The sequence below is a fragment of the Pogoniulus pusillus genome, chromosome 16, assembly GCF_015220805.1.
Source record: "Pogoniulus pusillus isolate bPogPus1 chromosome 16, bPogPus1.pri, whole genome shotgun sequence".
Taxonomy (NCBI): Eukaryota; Metazoa; Chordata; class Aves; order Piciformes; family Lybiidae; genus Pogoniulus; species Pogoniulus pusillus.
In genome coordinates this window covers 1,159,058-1,176,517 of record NC_087279.1, presented here as the reverse complement: position 1 = coordinate 1,176,517, position 17,460 = coordinate 1,159,058, and the positions used below count along the sequence as shown (strand labels likewise).

At 56.9% G+C, this 17,460-nt stretch overlaps 1 long non-coding RNA gene across 1 annotated transcript; it reads left to right on the top strand.

The window, feature by feature from the left end:
- The first annotated feature begins 1,867 nt into the window (after positions 1-1,867).
- On the top strand, positions 1,868-5,197 carry LOC135182187 (uncharacterized). Its single transcript, XR_010305079.1, has 3 exons — positions 1,868-1,934; positions 2,960-3,082; positions 5,091-5,197. It is a non-coding gene; the product is annotated as an uncharacterized LOC135182187 (long non-coding RNA).
- The last annotated feature ends 12,263 nt before the right edge of the window (positions 5,198-17,460 follow it).

The window sequence follows — 17,460 nt, the reverse complement described above, 5'->3', positions numbered from 1 at the left end:
CCTTGGCAGCTTTGCTCTTTGCCTGCGAGTGCTGCTCAGCATCAGAGGGTGCTTGGCGGTGGCTCTGTGGTAAAGGGCTGAATGCAGGCCGGGGGTAGTGCTGCAGGCACTTCTGGATTGGAACTCAGCACCTGTTGAGCTCCTCTGAGTGAGGGCATCTCCTGCACGCTGGATGCTGGGCAGCTGCCTGCTGGCTGAGTTCTCACAGAGCCCCAGCAGAATGCACAACCTTTAGGTGGGATACAGAACCCCAGCAATGAGGGGGTGGGAAGGGCCTCTGCAGCTCAGCCAGCCCAGCCCCCATGCCAGAGCAGGGCACCCCCAGCAGCCTGCCCAGCAGCACAGTGCCCAGCTGGCCTTGGCAGCTCTCCACACCAGGACACTCCACAGCCTCTCTGGGCAGCCTGCTCCAGGCCTCCAGCACCCTCACAGCAAACAACTTTCTCCTCCTGCTCACATGCAACCTCCTGGGCTCCAGTCTGTGCCCAGTGCCCCTTGTGCTGTGCCTGGGCAGCACTGAGCAGAGCCTGGCCCCAGCCTCTTGCCCCCCACAGCTCCTTTCCCTCTTGCTGAGCATTGCTCAGCTGCCCTCTGGGGCTGCTCTTGTGCAGGCTCTCAGCCCCAGGGCTCTCAGCCTGTGCTGCTCCCAGAGCTGCTCCAGGCCCCTCTGCACCTTCCCAGCCTCCTCTGGCCTCTCTCCAGCAGTTCCCTGCCCAAATAATTTTCAGCAGGAGGGTGGAACTATTGCAGCAGTCCTTAAAATTTTATGTGCAGCCTTCACAGGAGGCAGCTCTCGTTTCGAATTCCAAAGGCAAACTGTTTTCACTTACCAGGGTAGTAGTTGCCTGTGTAGCTATAAATTCCACTTGACCCAGTGGATGAGTTTCCAAACTGTTGGACCTCTCTGTGAAAAAAATCAGTCAGCATATTTTAACTAGATCAGTGAGCAGCCCCTGCTCTGCTGCTGTGTCAGAGCATCTTCTGCAGGAACAAATCAAAACATCCCTGGCAGGGCGTTGTGTGAAATGATCGTTTGGTGGGCTAAGGCTTGCTGCCACCACCTCCCCTAACCCCCTGGCAGTCTATTTCCCTGGGTAAATGCTCCTCCAGAGCTCCTCTCTCTGCTCCAGCAGAGCTGCTGCCTCTGTCCCTCCAGAGCTCCTGCTCCCATCCCTTCAGAGCTCCTCTCTCTGCTCCAGCAGAGCCCCTGTCCCTCCAGAGCTCCTGCCCCTGTCCCTCCAGAGCTCCTGCCCCTGTCCCTCCAGAGCTCCTGCCCCTGTCCCTCCAGAGCTCCTGCCCCTGTCCTTCCAGAGCTCCTACCCCTGTCCCTCCAGAGCTCTTCTCTTTGCTTCAGCAGAGCTCCTGCCCCTGTCCCTCCAGAGCTCCTCTCTCTGCTCCAGCAGAGCTCCTGTCCCTCCAGAGCTCCTGCCCTTGTCCTTCCAGAGCTCCTGCCCGTCCCTCCAGAGCTCTTCTCTTTGCTCCAGCAGAGCTCCTGCCCCTGTCCCTCCAGAGCTCCTCTCTCTGCTCCAGCAGAGCTGCTACCCCTCTAGAGCCCCTCTCTCTGCCCCTGTCCCTCCAGAGCTCCTGCCCCTGTCCCTCCAGAGCTTCTCTCTCTGCTCCAGCACAGCTCCTGCCCCTCCAGAGCCCCTCTCTCTGCCCCTGCTCCTCCAGAGCTGCTGCCCCTGCTCTGTAATTGCTGAAGTGCAATCGATACAATGTCCTGAGCTGAGAAACAAAGTGAAGGGCTCTTGGGTGAGGTGTCTGATCCACAGATGGATTTGAAGCAATTTCCACACTGAAGAGGAGGGAGCATCTCCAGGAAGGGGAAGCTGGAGGTGTTGCTGATGAATAACTTCCTGATTTTCACAGGCTGGCTGGAGGAGACTCCCCTGGGAGCTGCAGTGTGAGGAGAAGCACTTCAGTGATGTAGCTCTGTGAGTCTTTTAGTGCCATATCTCTGTGTGTCTGGAGGGATGTGGGTTTGTATCCACAGCACATCTAAAACACATCCAAAGTGCCTCCAGCCATGCAGTTTATGTACACACACAGAGAAAATAGACTGTTAAGGCTGTACCTCAGTCCTGCACAGTGGGAAGGGGTAGGAAGTCTCTATGCAATGAGGGCACCCCCAGCATGGTAAGGGCTGGAAGGGAGCTCTGCAGCTCAGCCAGCCCAGCCCCTGCCACAGCAGGGCACCCCCAGCAGCTTGCCCAGCAGCACAGTGCCCAGCTGGCCTTGGCAGCTCTCCACACCAGGACACTCCACAGCCTCTCTGGGCAGCCTGCTCCAGGCCTCCAGCACCCTCACAACAAACAACTTTGTCCTGCTGCTCACATGGCACCTCCTGGGCTCCAGTCTGTGCCCAGTGCCCCTTGTGCTGTGCCTGGGCAGCACTGAGCAGCGCCTGGCCCCAGCCTCTTGCCCCCCACAGCTCCTTTCCCTCTTGCTGAGCATTGCTCAGCTGCCCTCTGGGGCTGCTCTTCTGCAGGCTCTCAGCCCCAGGGCTCTCAGCCTTTGCTGCTCCCAGAGCTGCTCCAGGCCCCTCTGCACCTTCCCAGCCTCCCCTGGACTCTCTCCAGCTGTTCCCTGTCTCTGCCCCCCACCAATGCAGGGGTTCAGAAGTGGATGATCTTTAAGACCCCTCCCAGCCTAACCCATCCTGTGAACACAAGAACCTCTCGAACTGGCAAGCCCTGAACCAGACCCAGGTCTCTGAATGTGGCCTCACAAGGATGGATTAGAGGGGTAGGAGAACCACTGTCAACCTGCTGCCCAGCAGCCCATTGACCTTCTGGGGCACAGGATGCATTTGTGCCCTTGGTATGTGTGTGCTGAGCAGTGAGGGATGCTCCAGCCTCTGCTCTCACTCTGACTTCCAGGGCTAGAGCACAACACAGACTTCACAAGGAGCTCCTTCTTATGCAGCCTCAATTTGCTTTGTGTTTTCTGTCTCCCTCAGACCCATTTGCAGACTCTTGTGGCTTCCATCATGTTCTGACACAGGATGGGGCCCCTGGCAGGCAGAGGTGGCACAGAGTGTGCACATCACAGAAGAGGTGGCAGAGACTCCACACCTGTCTTGGTAGGTATCAGATGATTGCTCCAGCAGCCCTGATGTAATTTTTGGCTGGGGTTGGAATGATGCCCTTGGAAGATCAAGATTTTCTTTGCCTGGTAATGGACCTTGCTCCATGCTTCTTCCCTCATAACTCTTGCAAGATGCTTATTGATTTTAGTGGGAGGCTTGCTGAAATATGGGCTAAGCAGGGGCTGCTGCCTGCAGCCTGCTGGGATGGAGTTTAGTCAGAGCATGAAGTAGAAGAAGCTGTTGTGACTCAGCCCATCCTGAGCACAGGCTGGTGGGGATGGCATTTACCAGCCAGGCAGAAACACTGAGAGCATTTCATTAATGAGTTCGTGGCACCAGAAAGGCTCTTTGGGAGGAATTGGTGATTTGGAACTTGGTTAAGTGTGAAAGAGAAGTGGACTCTGTGTTGTGCTGCTTTAGGTTGGTGTTTGGCATGCACTGAATCCTAGAATTCCAGGGCTGTGGGGGCTGGAAGGGAGCTCTGAAGCTGAGCCAGCCCAGCCCCTGCCCCAGCAGGGCACCCCCAGCAGCCTGCCCAGCAGCACAGTGCCCAGCTGGCCTTGGCAGCTCTCCACACCAGGACACTCCACAGCCTCTCTGGGCAGCCTGCTCCAGGCCTCCAGCACCCTCACAACAAACAACTTTCTCCTGCTGCTCACATGGCACCTCCTGGGCTCCAGCCTGTGCCCAGTGCCCCTTGTGCTGTGCCTGGGCAGCACTGAGCAGAGCCTGGCCCCAGCCTCTTGCCCCCCACAGCTCCTTTCCCTCTTGCTGAGCATTGCTCAGCTGCCCTCTGGGGCTGCTCTTGTGCAGGCTCTCAGCCCCAGGGCTCTCAGCCTGTGCTGCTCCCAGAGCTGCTCCAGGCCCCTCAGCAGCTCTGCAGCCTGCCCTGGCCTCTCTCCAGCTGTTCCCTGTCCCTCTTGACTCTTAGCTGCAGTAAAAAGCAGGAACATTCCTGAGCCAGCAGCCTGTGTCTCTTTTAGGGCAGTCATTCCGGTTTGAAAGCCTCATTATCCCTGACCGTGCTGCTGCAATTAGCAGTCGTTAATGAGGGTGCAGCATTATTTAGCCAATGCACTGCTCCCGTGGTGGCAGGAGGAAGTTTGGAAAAGAGCTTTTCATTCCTGATAGATGTTCTGCAGCTCCCTGAAGGGAGGCTGTGGCCAGGTGGGGTTGGGCTCTGCTGCCAGGCACCCAGCAACAGAACAAGGGGACACAGCCTGAAGCTGTGCCAGGGCAGGTTCAGGCTGGATGTTGTTAGGAAGTTCCTGGCAGAGAGAGTGATTGGCACTGGAATGGGCTGCCCAGGGAGGTGGTGGAGTGGCTGTGGCTGGAGGTGTTGCAGCCAAGCCTGGCTGGGGCACTTAGTGCCATGGTCTGGTTGGTTGGGCAGGGCTGGGTGCTGGGTTGGGCTGGGGGAGCTTGGAGCTCTCTGCCAGCCTGGCTGATTCTGTGCCTCCAGCCCATGTCTCCAACAGATGCTGCAGCTGATGGACTCTCCAATGCTGGCTGAAGGGCAAAGCCTATTTGGAAAGAGCCTTCTGTAGGTTTTAAGGTTCCTCTGATGCCTTCAGCCAAAGTCAGCCTTGAGGCCATGCAGCTCTTTCAGATCCTGGCTGGTTATAGGCACAAAAGGAGTTTCTGGAGGGGACCTGAGGAACAGCCCAGAACAGTCAGAGCTCAGCTTTTGCTACTGCTGCTGAACCTTTCTGCCTCACCCCACGTTTGCACAGCTGTGCAAGTGCACCCTGCATGCTGGGACCCAGCTGAGAGCTGGAGCTGCCAGGAGTGCCACCCACTGCCGGTGCCCTGATAATCTGCATGCCCAGCAGGGGCTGTTTGCAGAGCCAATATTTACACCCAGAGCCTCGCAGCTGCAGGGCATTTATTTGTAGGTGCTGTGCTGTGCTTTGCTTTGCTTTGCTTTTCTAAGGGCATTTTTTCATACAGCAGGATTCTGCCCAAATTCTTTGTCCTTGTCCTCTGCTCTTGCTCCCTGCAGCTGGAACCCCTCTGCTGTCAGGACATGATTGAGAGTCAGAGGATCTTAAATTCATCCAGGCTGGGAAAGAGCTCCAAGACTGAGTCCAACCTTCTATCCAAAGACAAAAAAGGTGAGCAGCCTGGAGAAGGCTCCAGGGAGACCTTCTGGTGGCCTTGCAGTGCTTCAAGGGGACAAGCAGAGGGCTGGGGACAGTGTTGGGCAGAGCCCGTGGTGGGAGGATAGGGGGGGATGGTTTGGACTGGAAGAGGGAGATGTGAAAGTGAAGAAATGTTTGGTACTGAGGGTGGGCAGAGCCTGGCCCAGGCAGCCCAGAGAGGTGGGAGCTGCCCCACAGCTGGCACCATTCCTTTCTCTGGGGGCTGAACTCCTGTTTAGCTCTGCATCAGGGCTGGGTGCTGGGTTGGGCTGGATGATTTTGAAGGTCTCTTCCAACCTGCTTGATTCTGCAAAGGAGGCCTACAAGAGAGCTGGGGAGGGACTTTTGAGGCTGTGAGTGGCAAGACTCAGGGGGGATGGAGCAAAGCTGGAGGTGGGGAGAGTGAGGCTGGAGGTGAGGAGGAAGTTGTTGAGCAGGAGAGTGGTGAGAGGCTGGCAGGGGTTGCCCAGGGAGGTGGTTGAGGCTCCATGGCTGGAGGTGTTTGAGGCCAGGCTGGCTGAGGCTGTGGGCAGCCTGCTCTAGGGTAGGGTCTTCCTGGGCATGGCAGGGGGTTGGCACTGGCTGCTCCTTGTGGTCCCTTCCAGCCCTGCCTGACTCTGATTCTAACTAGCTATCTTTGAGGTCCCTGACACCTCTGTGACTCTGTGATTTCTCTCCCTGGAGCCTTCTCTTCTCCAGGCTGCACAGCCCCAACTCCCCCAGCCTGGCCCCGCAGGAGAGGTTCTCCAGCTCTTTGATCATCTTCATGGCCTCCTCTGGCCCCACCCTCCCTAACTGAATCCCAAGCACCTATATGGTTCCTCCTGTCCCAGCCATGAAGCCAGGACTCACCTATCCAAGGCTTCATCCTTCTCCTCTGCCTCAAGCCAGCTTGAAGACCTTCTCTTTGGGTTCCTCCCTGGTGAGCTGCTGGCAGGAGGGTGCAGATCGTGGCTGATGTATATGTTAAAGGGTAGAGAAGGCAAAAATCCTTCACTTGTGTTTAATTGCTCAGTGCTTTCAGCACAGTGCAGTTATTAGCTGTTGGGGGGGGGTTATTGCCTCCTCTAACAAGCTGCTGTGCCACTGAGTCAGAGCCGGGCACCATCCCAGCACCTGTCTCCTGGGTGTGCTTCCAGAGCCAGGCAAGACGTTTTCATGGAGCTGATGGAAAGGCTTCAAGCACTGTAAAAGGAGGTGGCAGGGGGGAGGGGGAGGGAAAAAAGGCATTTCTGGGTGTTGAGAAAGAAGAGTTCTGTCGTGTTCAAAACTTCTGCTGGCAGGGAGGGATGAAGTTTGGTGTCTGATGGAATAAGCCTGCAGCTTCACTTGGCCTTGCATGGCTGCAGGAAGGAGGCCTGGAAGAGAGCCACACCTCAGATGTTGGGTTCAGTTTTGGGTCCCTTGCTCCAAGGAGGACATTGAGGGGCTGAAGCAGGTCCAGAGCAGGGCAACAAAACTGGGGAAGGGTCTGCAGAGCAGGGCTGGGGAGGAGCAGCTGAGGGAGCTGGGGGTGTTCAGCCTGGAGAAGAGGAGGCTGAGGGCAGAGCTCATTGCTCTCTGCAGCTCCCTGAGGCACTTCAGAGGAGTAGGTAGAGTGGAGCTGGGGCTGCTCAGCCTGCAGAAGAGAAGGCTCCAGGGAGAGCTCAGAGCAGCCTGCCAGCTCCTGAAGGGGCTGCAGGAGAGCTGGGGAGGGACTCGTGCCAAGGGCTGGCAGTGGCACAACAAGGGGCAATGGCTTTGAGCTGGGAGTGGGGAGACTGAGGCTGGAGAGGAGGAAGAAATTCTCTCCAGGGAGGGTGGGCAGACACTGGCACAGGTTGCCTAGAGGTGTCCAAGGCCAGGCTGGGTGAGGCCTTGAGCAAGCTGGGCTGGTGGGAGGTGTCCCTGCCCATGGCAGGGGGTTGGAGCTGGATGATCTCTAAGTTGCTTTCCAGCTTTAGTGATTCTGTGAGCCTTGGCCCCAGCTGCCTGCTCTGATCTTCTGCACCCATCTTCCCCCAGTCGCTGCATCCCAGCAGCTGTGGATGTTCTGAAGTTGGCTCTGACTCTTTGAGAGTCTGGGAATTGGCTTTTATCCTGCTGCTGTGCTCCTTTTAACCAGGCTGATGGCCTTAATAGCCCATCGGGGCCTTTCTGAGCAGACATAGCTTGGAATAATGAGCGTCCCTAGCAGGGAGCACTTCTGAGGAGCTCCATCACTTCAGCTTTCCAGGAAGCAGCTTTCAAAAGCTGTCTGCTGTGCCAGAGAAGTTGCCCCCAGCTCTGTGCCAAGCTGCTGTGGCTGCAGTGCCTGGGCTGGGAAGGCAGAGGGGTGCCCACGCTCCTGCCTGGGCTGCTGCTGCTCTGCTCCTCACTCCTGCTGCAGTCTCACACAGCAAACAAGCTCGGCCTGAGCAGCTTTGCAACAGACTGCAAGGAAGAAGCCTCCTTCTGCTGAACCTCTTCATCCTTTTTATTGGAATCCATTGAGGAATAACTTTTGTGCCTCTTGTTCCACTGCTTTAGATGGAGATGAAAGCCTCAATTTTCTCCTGAAGCCCAGCAGCTTGCAGAGGATGAGAAAGAACAGCTCAGGTCTCCCTGCCTGCCTGCTGTAAAATCTAACTCATAGCATTGTTAGGGTTGGAAAAGCTCTCTAAGATCCAGTCCAGGCAGCAACCCAACCCCACCATGGCCACCAAACCATGCCCCCAGGTGCCATGGCCACACCTTTCCTGCACACCTCCAGGCATGGGCACTCCTCCACCTCCCTGGGCAGCCTGTGCCAGTCCCTGACTACTCTTGCAGCAAAGGGATTGTTTCTCATCTCCAACCTAACCCTCCCCTGGTGCCCTTACCCAATGCATGGTGACCTCTCTCCTGGAAGGCCAATAGGCCTATGAGATGTCCTGGCTTGTCCCACCCTTCTGCTGATGGGGGAAGCAAGGGTGGGAGGAAAACAAAGGCTTGGGCCATTATGTGCCCTCCCAAAGTGATCAACAGGTAGCCACAGCTGTTTAGGCACTTGTTGGTGTCTTGCCCAAATAAGGCTGAGCAAGCCCATGGTCAGTTTGGCAGAGGCCACCTGAGTGCTGAAGCTCTGTGGCCAAAGAGCCTTTGCACTTGGGCAAGTAATACAAATGGAGCTAAGCTGCAAGCAGCTCTGCTGCTGCTGCCTCACTGTGAGCTGCTGCTGCCTCACTGTGAGCTGCTGCTGCCTCACTGCTGCTGCCTCACTGCTGCTGCCTCACTGCTGCTGCCTCACTGCTGCTGCCTCACTGCTGCTGCCTCACTGCTGCTGCCTCACTGCTGCTGCCTCACTGCTGCTGCCTCACTGCTGCTGCCTCACTGCTGCTGCCTCACTGCTGCTGCCTCACTGCTGCTGCCTCACTGCTGCTGCCTCACTGTGAGCTGCTGCTGCCCTGCTGCCTCTGCCTCACTGCTCTTTGCTAACATGTTCTGCTCTGCCCATGCCTCAGCCCTGTTGTTTTGGTTTTGAACTGCCTGGAAACTTCAATGCCTCAAGTTCCCCAGGAGAAGGCATTAAGTGCCCCATGCCATGCTGAGCAGTGCCACTGCCATGCTGCTCTCTGCACAGCTGCGAGAGATGCTGCCTGCACCTCTGCAAGCCTCCCTGCCAAGAGGAACCAGGATCAGGTCAGAGATCCTCTGCCTCTTTCCCAGCACCCTGGGAGGATCTGGAAGCCTCTCCACAGCTGAGCAGAACCAACACTGCGAAGGAGCCAGGGACTAGCTTGCAATGTCTGCTCCAGCACAGTGAGTAGCACAGCCCTGGCCTGGGCCTCCAGGCTGCCAGTTTGCAAGTCTGGCAAAGCCATTTTTGTGACCAAACCTTTTCCACTTTCTCTGATCCTCCTGCATGAGTGCATTGCCCATAAGCATCCTTGTGAAGATTTCCTCAACCCAATTAGCACCCAGATGTAATTTGCATATAGCTGTGGGGTGAGCTCTCCAGAAATAGAAATAACTACCTGCTTTATAATTCCTGCCTCATTAATGGAATCACAGAATCAGCCAGGCTGGCAGAGAGCTCCAAGCTCAGCCAGCCCAACCCAGCACCCAGCCCTGCCCAACCAACCAGACCATGGCACTAAGTGCCCCAGCCAGGCTTGGCTGCAACACCTCCAGCCACAGGCACTCCTCCACCTCCCTGGGCAGCCCATTCCAGTGCCAATCACTCTCTCTGCCAACAACTTCCTAACAACATCCAGCCTGAACCTGCCCTGGCACAGCTTGAGGCTGTGTCCCCTTGTTCTGGTGCTGGCTGCCTGGCAGCAGAGCCCAACCCCACCTGGCTACAGCCTCCCTGCAGGCAGCTGCAGGCAGCAATGAGCTCTGCCCTGAGCCTCCTCTGCTGCAGGCTGCACACCCCCAGCTCCCTCAGCCTCTCCTCACAGGGCTGTGCTCCAGGCCCCTCCCCAGCCTTGCTGCCCTTCTCTGGGTGCCTTCCAGCACCTCAACAGCTCTCTGCAATGGAGGAGCCCAGAACTGGACACACACTATTGCCTCAACTACATCAACCTCTCCTCTGCCACAGACACTCAGAGCTCTTTTGCCTCCTCAGTTGGAACCATCCTGGTTTAGCCTTTTTCTTTATGCTTCAGAGTCCCTCCTGCATTGTATGAGTTAAGTGCTGGGGGAGGTGGGGGGGGGGGGGGAAGGAAGGCCTCCAAAAAGCAGTGATTCATTTAGTTCCAAATATTTTCCTGGATTATAAAAGATGCTTCTATAATGTCAAGCTCTTTTGGGAGGCCTATTAACATTTTATACAGTGCACAATGCATGCAAGTAAGGATCTGATTATTTATGGGGCAGGGCACCCCTGGAACATTTCATATCCACCCTATGTTAATAAGGCACTAAAAAAAAAGAGCCTCCCCTCATCCTCAGCTGCTTAAGCTTTCCTGGTAGCAGCCCTCCAGTGTAACCAGACTGTAGTTTACTTTAATTTCTTCATTAAATCTTAGTTTTTAAAGGTTTTAAGCAAGTGATCTTAATGCATTTAAATGGCAACATTAAATCATCTGTGGAGTTCCTCTTCTCTCTGCCTTTTTAGCACAGTGAGGAGTGGAGAGCAGAATGCTGAGTGGCAGGGACGTGCTGTGGGTGCTGCTCCACCAGTGAGCACCTCTGAGGAGGGTGGCTGTGCAGTGCAAGGAGAGAGATCAGCGCTGGAGGGGAGGAGGAAGTTGTTGAGCAGGAGAATGGTGAGAGGCTGGCAGGGGTTGCCCAGGGAGGTGGTTGAGGCCCCATGGCTGGAGGTGTTTGAGGCCAGGCTGGATGCATCCAGAGCCTCTCTGGGTAACCTGCCCCAGTGTCTCCCTGCCCTCACTGGCAAGAATTTCTTCCTCATCTTCAGTCTCAGTCTCCCCTCCTTAATCTTCAGTCAATTCTCTCTCATTCTACCACTTCAAACCCTTATAAGTCTCTTTCTGGTTTCCTTTTAGCCCCCTCAGGCACTGGCTGGCTGCTCCAGAGGGAAGGGAGCTGTGGGGGGCAAGAGGCTGGGGCCAGGCTCTGCTCAGTGCTGCCCAGGGACAGCACAAGGAGAGATCATCTCCTCCAAGCTCCCCACCATGCCCAGGGACACCTCTCAACTGGACTCAGCTGCTCAAGGCCTCATCCAGCCTGGCCTTCAACACCACCAGGCAGGAGGCAGCCACAGCCTTCCTGGGCAGCCTGTGCCAGGCTCTCACCACCCTCACACTCAACAGCTTCTGCCTCAGCTCCCCTCTCAGCCTGCTCTGCCTCAGCTCCAAACCATTCCCCTTGGCCTGGCTCAGACCCCCTCAGCAGAAGTCCCTCCTGCAGGATCCCTTCAGCTCTCAGCAGGCAGCTCTGAGGTGCCCCTGGAGCCTTTTCCTCTGCAGGCTGCACCCCCCCAGCTCCCTCAGCCTGTGCTCACAGCAGAGCTGCTGCAGCCCTGGCAGCACCTTTGTGGCCTCCTCTGGCCTCACTCTAGCAGCTCTGTGACCTTCTGCATCCTTGTGGCCCTCTCTAGACTCACTCCAACAGTTATGCCCTCCTTACAAGGGGGCCACCTGCACTGGCTGAGGTGAGGTGTGGGCAGAGCAGAGGGAAGGGGCAGAAGGAGCTCCCCTGACATGCTCCTCCTTGGTGCACAAGTGCAGCTCTGTCCCTGGGAGCTGCCAGCCCCCGCGCAGGCTTTGCTGCCTCCGCTAATCCGCGGCGCAATTGAATTAAGCCTCAACACAAGCAGGGCAGACTTCAGTTATTAATCCTCCCATGAGCTACTGTAATTATTTTTGCCAGTGCTAATTTCATTTGCATACAGATTGTGAAGGTGCAAATCAGAGGCAGGCAGCAAGAGGAGGGTTTCTGGGTGCCTGGTTAGCTGGGTTTAAGCGGCGCTGCTGGAGCGCATTGAGTGCGGGAGGGGAGGGCTTGACTTGAGGGAGTCCTGGGATGGGATGAGTTGGAAGGGACCTTCCTAACTCCAGAGCAGGCTCCTCAAAGCCCCATCAAGCCTCATTGTTGTCTACAGCTACATGAAGGGAGGCTGTAGCCTCTCTCGCCCTCCCTGCTCCCCTCTCTCGCCCTCCCTGCTCCCCTCTCTCGCCCTCCCTGCTCCCCTCTCTCGCCCTCCCTGCTCCCCTCTCTCGCCCTCCCTGCTCCCCTCTCTCGCCCTCCCTGCTCCCCTCTCCTTCTCTTCTCTCTTCTCTTGCCCTCTACAGCCTGCCCTGCCTGTGAGTGTCTCTGCAGTAAGCCCCAGAGGCAGGCAGCCACAGCAAGGGGCATCCCATGCCCACGCTGCAGCCCAGAGCAGCCTGCCAGAAGAGCCTGGAGTTGCTCCAAAGCAGATCCAGAACCACCAAAGCAAGCCAAAGCTGCTGTGCTCCTGCCTTTGCTCCCTCTGGCAGGCTGTTTATTTCCCACCTTTCCTGCTTGGAAGCTCAGCCCTGGCACAGGAAAACAAAATGTGAGAGGGCAGGAGTGAGGCTGGGCAGGAAGCAGAGGAATTGCTCTGCAAGGTTCATCCAACTCAACCTTTTCATAAGGGAAGTGGTGGGGGGAAAGTACCAACCCCAGCCCCCTCTTTGCCGTACCCAAGCTGATTTTCACTCCTCAGAACCTTTGGCAGAGCAAGTGCAAAGGTGCCCTGGTGTTAACTGCTGTGTCAGTTGTCTTTTTCTCTTGTTCCTAGGCTGAGGAGCTCAAAGGAGCCCAAACCGCTGAGCCTGGTCACAAAGAGCCTGAGCACAGTGCAGCAGACAGCAGCTGGCCTGCGAAGCACCATCCTGACTGTCTCAAGAGGCCACAAGGAGGTCCTTGCCATTAGCAAACTCTTCTTCTGAAGCCTCTCTGCCATAGCTGCAGTGGGAAAAATGACCTTAAAGGACTTGTAGGCTCCAGAGCCATCACTCAGCTGAAAGCTGCGGTGAGCAGAGCTCAGGCTTGGTGGTAAAGCTGCAGCTGTGTGCAGCTGTAGTGGTTCTGTGGGAGGCAATGGGCACAGACTGGAGAGCAGCCAGGCAGAGAGGGCCCTGGGGGTGCTGGCAGAAGGGAGCTGCAGAGGAGGCAGCAGTGCCCAGGTGGGCAGCAGAGCCAATGGCATCCTGGGCTGGCTCAGGAGCAGTGTGGGCAGCAGGACAAGGGAGGTTCTTGTGCCCCTGTGCTCAGCACTGCTCAGGCCACCCCTGGAGTGCTGTGTCCAGTGCTGGGCTCCTGCATTGCAGAGAGATGTGTGCTCTGGTACCTTCTGTGTGTTCCAGGAGATGCTGTTACCTAATGGCCAGATTTGGGAGTTACTGGAGAAAAATGAGTCTGGGAGGGCAGCAAAAGAGAGCTTTTCAAGGTAATGTTGTTATTTGGAGCATTATTTAATGTCATTAAAGACAATAGCAAGCAGGGACAGCCTGCAGGACGTGCCCAGGGGTAGGCTGGCCAGGAGGAGGGCATCCCTGGTCCAGGGGCTGAGTCACTCTTAATGAGGGATAAAATGAATGAGTGCCATGAGTCAGGAGTGCTCAGTTTGTGTTCTTGAAGGGCAGATGCTCCTGATGGATTTGTGTGGGTCTGATCTGGGCCTTAATGTCTTGTTTACAGAAGCTGGAAGAGGAGGCAGCAGAGTGCTGCTCAGCAGTGCTCAGCTGGCCAAGAGGCCACCAGCGTCCTGGCCTGCGTCAGCAGTGGTGTGGCCAGCAGGAGCCATCCTCCTGTACTGGGAACTTCAAATACTGAAGACATTGAGGGGCTGAAGCAGGTCCAGAGAAGGCCAAGGAAGCTAGGGCAGGGTCTGGAGAGCAGGGCTGGGGAGCTGCAGTTGAGGGAGCTGGTGGGAGTTCAGCTTGGAGAAGAGGAGGCTGAGAGCAGAGCTCATTGCTCTCTAAGGCTCCCTGAGAGGAGGCTGCAGCCAGGTGGAGTTGGGCTCTGCCCCCTTGTATCACAGTGATAGGAGAGGACATGGCCTGGAATTGTGCCAGGAGAGGGTTAGGCTGGAGACTGGGGACAATTCCTGTGCTGCAAGAGTAGTCAGGGACTGGCACAGGCTGCCCAGGGAGGTGGAGGAGTGCTCATGCCTGGAGGTGTGCGAGGCCAGCTTGGATGAAGCCTTCAGCAACCTGAGCTAGTGGAAGATGTCCCTGCCTGTGGAAGGGGAGATGGAATTGGATGATCTTGAAGGTCCCTTCCAACCCAAACTGCTCTTACAATGACTGAATGAAAGGTCAGTGCCAGTCAGTGCCTGGCTGCTCTGTGTGGCCACAGACCACATCTCTTAACACCAAGAGAAAGTTAAAAGGGTGAAAGAAAAAGGCAGCACAGCTCAGAACTTGTCCTTGAGGAGAGGCTGATGGAGCTGGGGGTGTGCAACCTGCAGCAGAGGAGGCTCAGGGCAGAGCTCATTGCCGTCTGCAGCTGCCTGCAGGGAGGCTGTAGCCAGGTGGGGTTGGGCTCTGCTGCCAGGCAGCCAGCAGCAGAAGAAGGGGACACAGCCTGAAGCTGTGCCAGGGCAGATTCAGGCTGGCTGTTGTTAGGAAGCTGTTGTCAGAGAGAGTGATTGGCATTGGAATGGGCTGCCCAGGGAGGTGGTGGAGTGGCTGTGGCAGGAGGTGTTGCAGCCAAGCCTGGCTGGGGCACTGAGTGCCATGGTCTGGTTGGTTGGGCAGGGCTGGGTGCTGGGTTGGGCTGGCTGATTCAATGATTAGCCACAGCAGGTTGCAAAGCCCACAGCAAGGATGCTCTTGCCACAGCCTCAGGAGCCGGCAGAGCCCTGGGCGCCGTTGGTCACCGCAGCAGTGGCAGTGGAGCTGGGATGAGTTTCTTCCCTTGGCCAAGCACTGCTGTGCCTGTCCCCAGAGCCAGCCCCCCCCAGCTGAGCAGGACGTGCTGGCAGCCCGGGCGGAGGCTGCTGGCTGTGCAGAGGGCTGTTGCAGTGCTTGGGTAATAGTGGTGTGCCAGGCAGTAAATGAGTAGGTAGGGAGGCTGCGTGGAAGCAGCAACTGCTAGGTGGAGAAGCACACATGCAATTAAGGGCCTGAAGCAGCAGGGGAAGGCTCTGGGGCTGCTCACAGAAGTTTTATAACTGGGAGAATAATCCCTTATTTGCATGTGCAATTACTCCAATTGCATGTGCAATTACATCAATCGTCCAATTACTGCAAGGGCTCTGCCAGTGAGCTGAGAGAAAGGAATTACAGCTTCTCGTTCTGCACTGGGAAAGGCATCGGTGCAGGGAGGGGGAGGGAACAACGAGACAAGGGAGTGCTCTTCCCTGGGACTGGATGTGGAGTTCGGCTGCCTGACAGCACTGCCGCAGGCTGCCCCGGGGGGCTGTGGAGTCTCCCTCTCCGGAGATATTCCAAGCCCACCTGGGGGCGTTCCTGTGTGCTCTGCCCCGAGAGCTCCTGCTCTGGCAGGGCTTGGACTGCCTGAGATGTGAGGTCCCTTCCAGCCCCTGACACTCTGTGATTCTGAGATACCTTCGGGGTGTGGAAGGGAGAAGTGATTTATAGAATCACAGAATCAGGCAGGTTGGAAGAGAGCTCCAAGCTCAGCCAGCCCAGCCCAGCACCCAGCCCTGCCCAACCAACCAGACCATGGCACTAAGTGCCCCAGCCAGGCTTGGCTGCAACACCTCCAGCCACAGCCACTCCACCACCTCCCTGGGCAGCCCATTCCAATGCCAATCACTCTCTCTGCCAACAACTTCCAGCCTAGTCTGGGCCAATGCAAACCTCCACAGGAGCCTGCAGGGTGAGTGCAGCCCAGACACAGCCCTGTGCTGGGCTGCAGCAAGAGCAGTGTGGGCACAGGGCAAGGGAGGGGATTCTGCCCCTTGGCTCTGCTCTCCTCACACCCCACCTGCAGCCCTGGGGGCAGCTCTGCAGCCTCCAGCACAAGCAGCACATGGAAGTGTTGGAGCCAGTGCAGAGGAGGCCACCAAGGTGCTGAGAGGGCTGCAGCAGCTCTGCTGTGAGCACAGGCTGAGAGAGTTGGGGCTGTGCAGCCTGGAGAGGAGAAGGCTTCCAGGAGAGCTTGGAGTGGGCTTGCAGGATGTGCAGAGGGCTGGGGAGGGACTAGTGACAAGGTCTGGGAATGAGAGGAGGAGGAGGAGAAATGGATTTGATGTGGCAGAGGGGAGATGGAAACTGGATGCAAGGAAGAAGTGAGGGAGGTGAGACACTGGCACAGGTTTCCCAGGGAGGTTGTGGAGCACAGAAGGACAGGATGTGATCTTTGATCACATTGGGTGCTTCTGTGCTCCACAACCTCCCTGGAGGTGTTCAAACCAGGCTGGATGAGGCCTTGGGCAGCCTGTTCTAGTGGGAGGTGTCCCTGCCTATATGGCAGGTGAGTTGGAACTGGATAATCCTTGAGGTCCCTTCCAACCTAAACCATTCTATACCTCCCCCCAGCAGCTCTCCACAGGGCTGAGGACACAGGCAGGCTGTGGTGTCACTTTCATCCTTATAAATCCCTGCAGCTGGGGCTGAAGCCATGGGCAGTAGAAGCTGAACAGCCAGCAGGGCACCCAAGCAGGGGGCAGCTGGCACACTGAGATGCAGCCAGCACCATTGTGGCTGTGTGCACCCAGCAAAGGGCTTCCACTGAGGGTGATGCAGTTATAGGTTGGACTGGAGGATCTTGGAGGTCTCTTCCAACCTGGTTGATTCTATGATTCTAATTCCTGTCTGGGTCATGGTCTTCTGTTTCCAGCTGCAGGCAGACAATTGTCTCTCTCTAACCCTAGATTAAATTCTGGATGTTAACAAGGAAAATTCATTTTGTCTGCTTTGATAGATGAATATTTAACCTGGAGGAGCCAGAGCCTGCTCCAGCCTGAGCTAGAGAACAAGAAGTCCTGCCTGTCAAACCTCCTGGACTCCTATGGACAGGTCACAACATGATGAGATGAGGGGTAAGCAGTTGGCAGCTGGCACGAGTGGTGTGCCCCAGGGATCAGTGCTGGGCACAGCCCTGTTCAATATCTGTATTGATAATCTGGAGCAGGGCATTGAGTCCAGCATCAGTCAGTTTGCAGAGGACACCAAGCTAGGAGCAGCTGTGGAGCTGTTGGAGGGTAGCAGAGCCCTGCAGAGGGACCTGGTCAGGCTGCATGGGTGGGCAGAGGCCAATGGGAGGAGACTGAACAAGGCCAAGTGCAGGGTTCTACACTTTGGCCACAGCAACACCAAGCAGCACTGCAGGCTGGGGCCAGAGTGGCTGAGAGCAGCCAGGCAGAGAGGGAGCTGGGGGTGCTGGTAGAGAGGAGCTGAAGAGGAGGCAGCAGTGCCCAGGTGGGCAGCAGAGCCAATGGCTTCCTGGGCTGGCTCAGGAGCAGTGTGGGCAGCAGGACAAGGGAGGTTCTTGTGCCCCTGTGCTCAGCACTGCTCAGGCCACCCCTGGAGTGCTGTGTCCAGTTCTGGGCTCCTCTACTCAAGAGAGCTGTTGAGGTGCTGGAAGGTGTTTGGAGAAGGGCAGCAAGGCTGGGGAGGGGCCTGGAGCACAGCCCTGTGAGGAGAGGCTGAGGGAGCTGGGGGGGTGCAGCCTGCAGCAGAGAAGGCTCAGGGCAGAGCCCATTGCTGCCTGCAGCTCCCTGCAGGGAGGCTGTAGCCAGGTGGGGTTGGGCTCTGCTGCCAGGCACCCAGCACCAGAAGAAGGGGATACAGCCTCAAGCTGTGCCAGGGCAGGTTGGGGCTGGATGTTGTTAGGAAGTTGTTGTCAGAGAGAGTGATTGGCACTGGAATGGGCTGCCCAGGGAGGTGG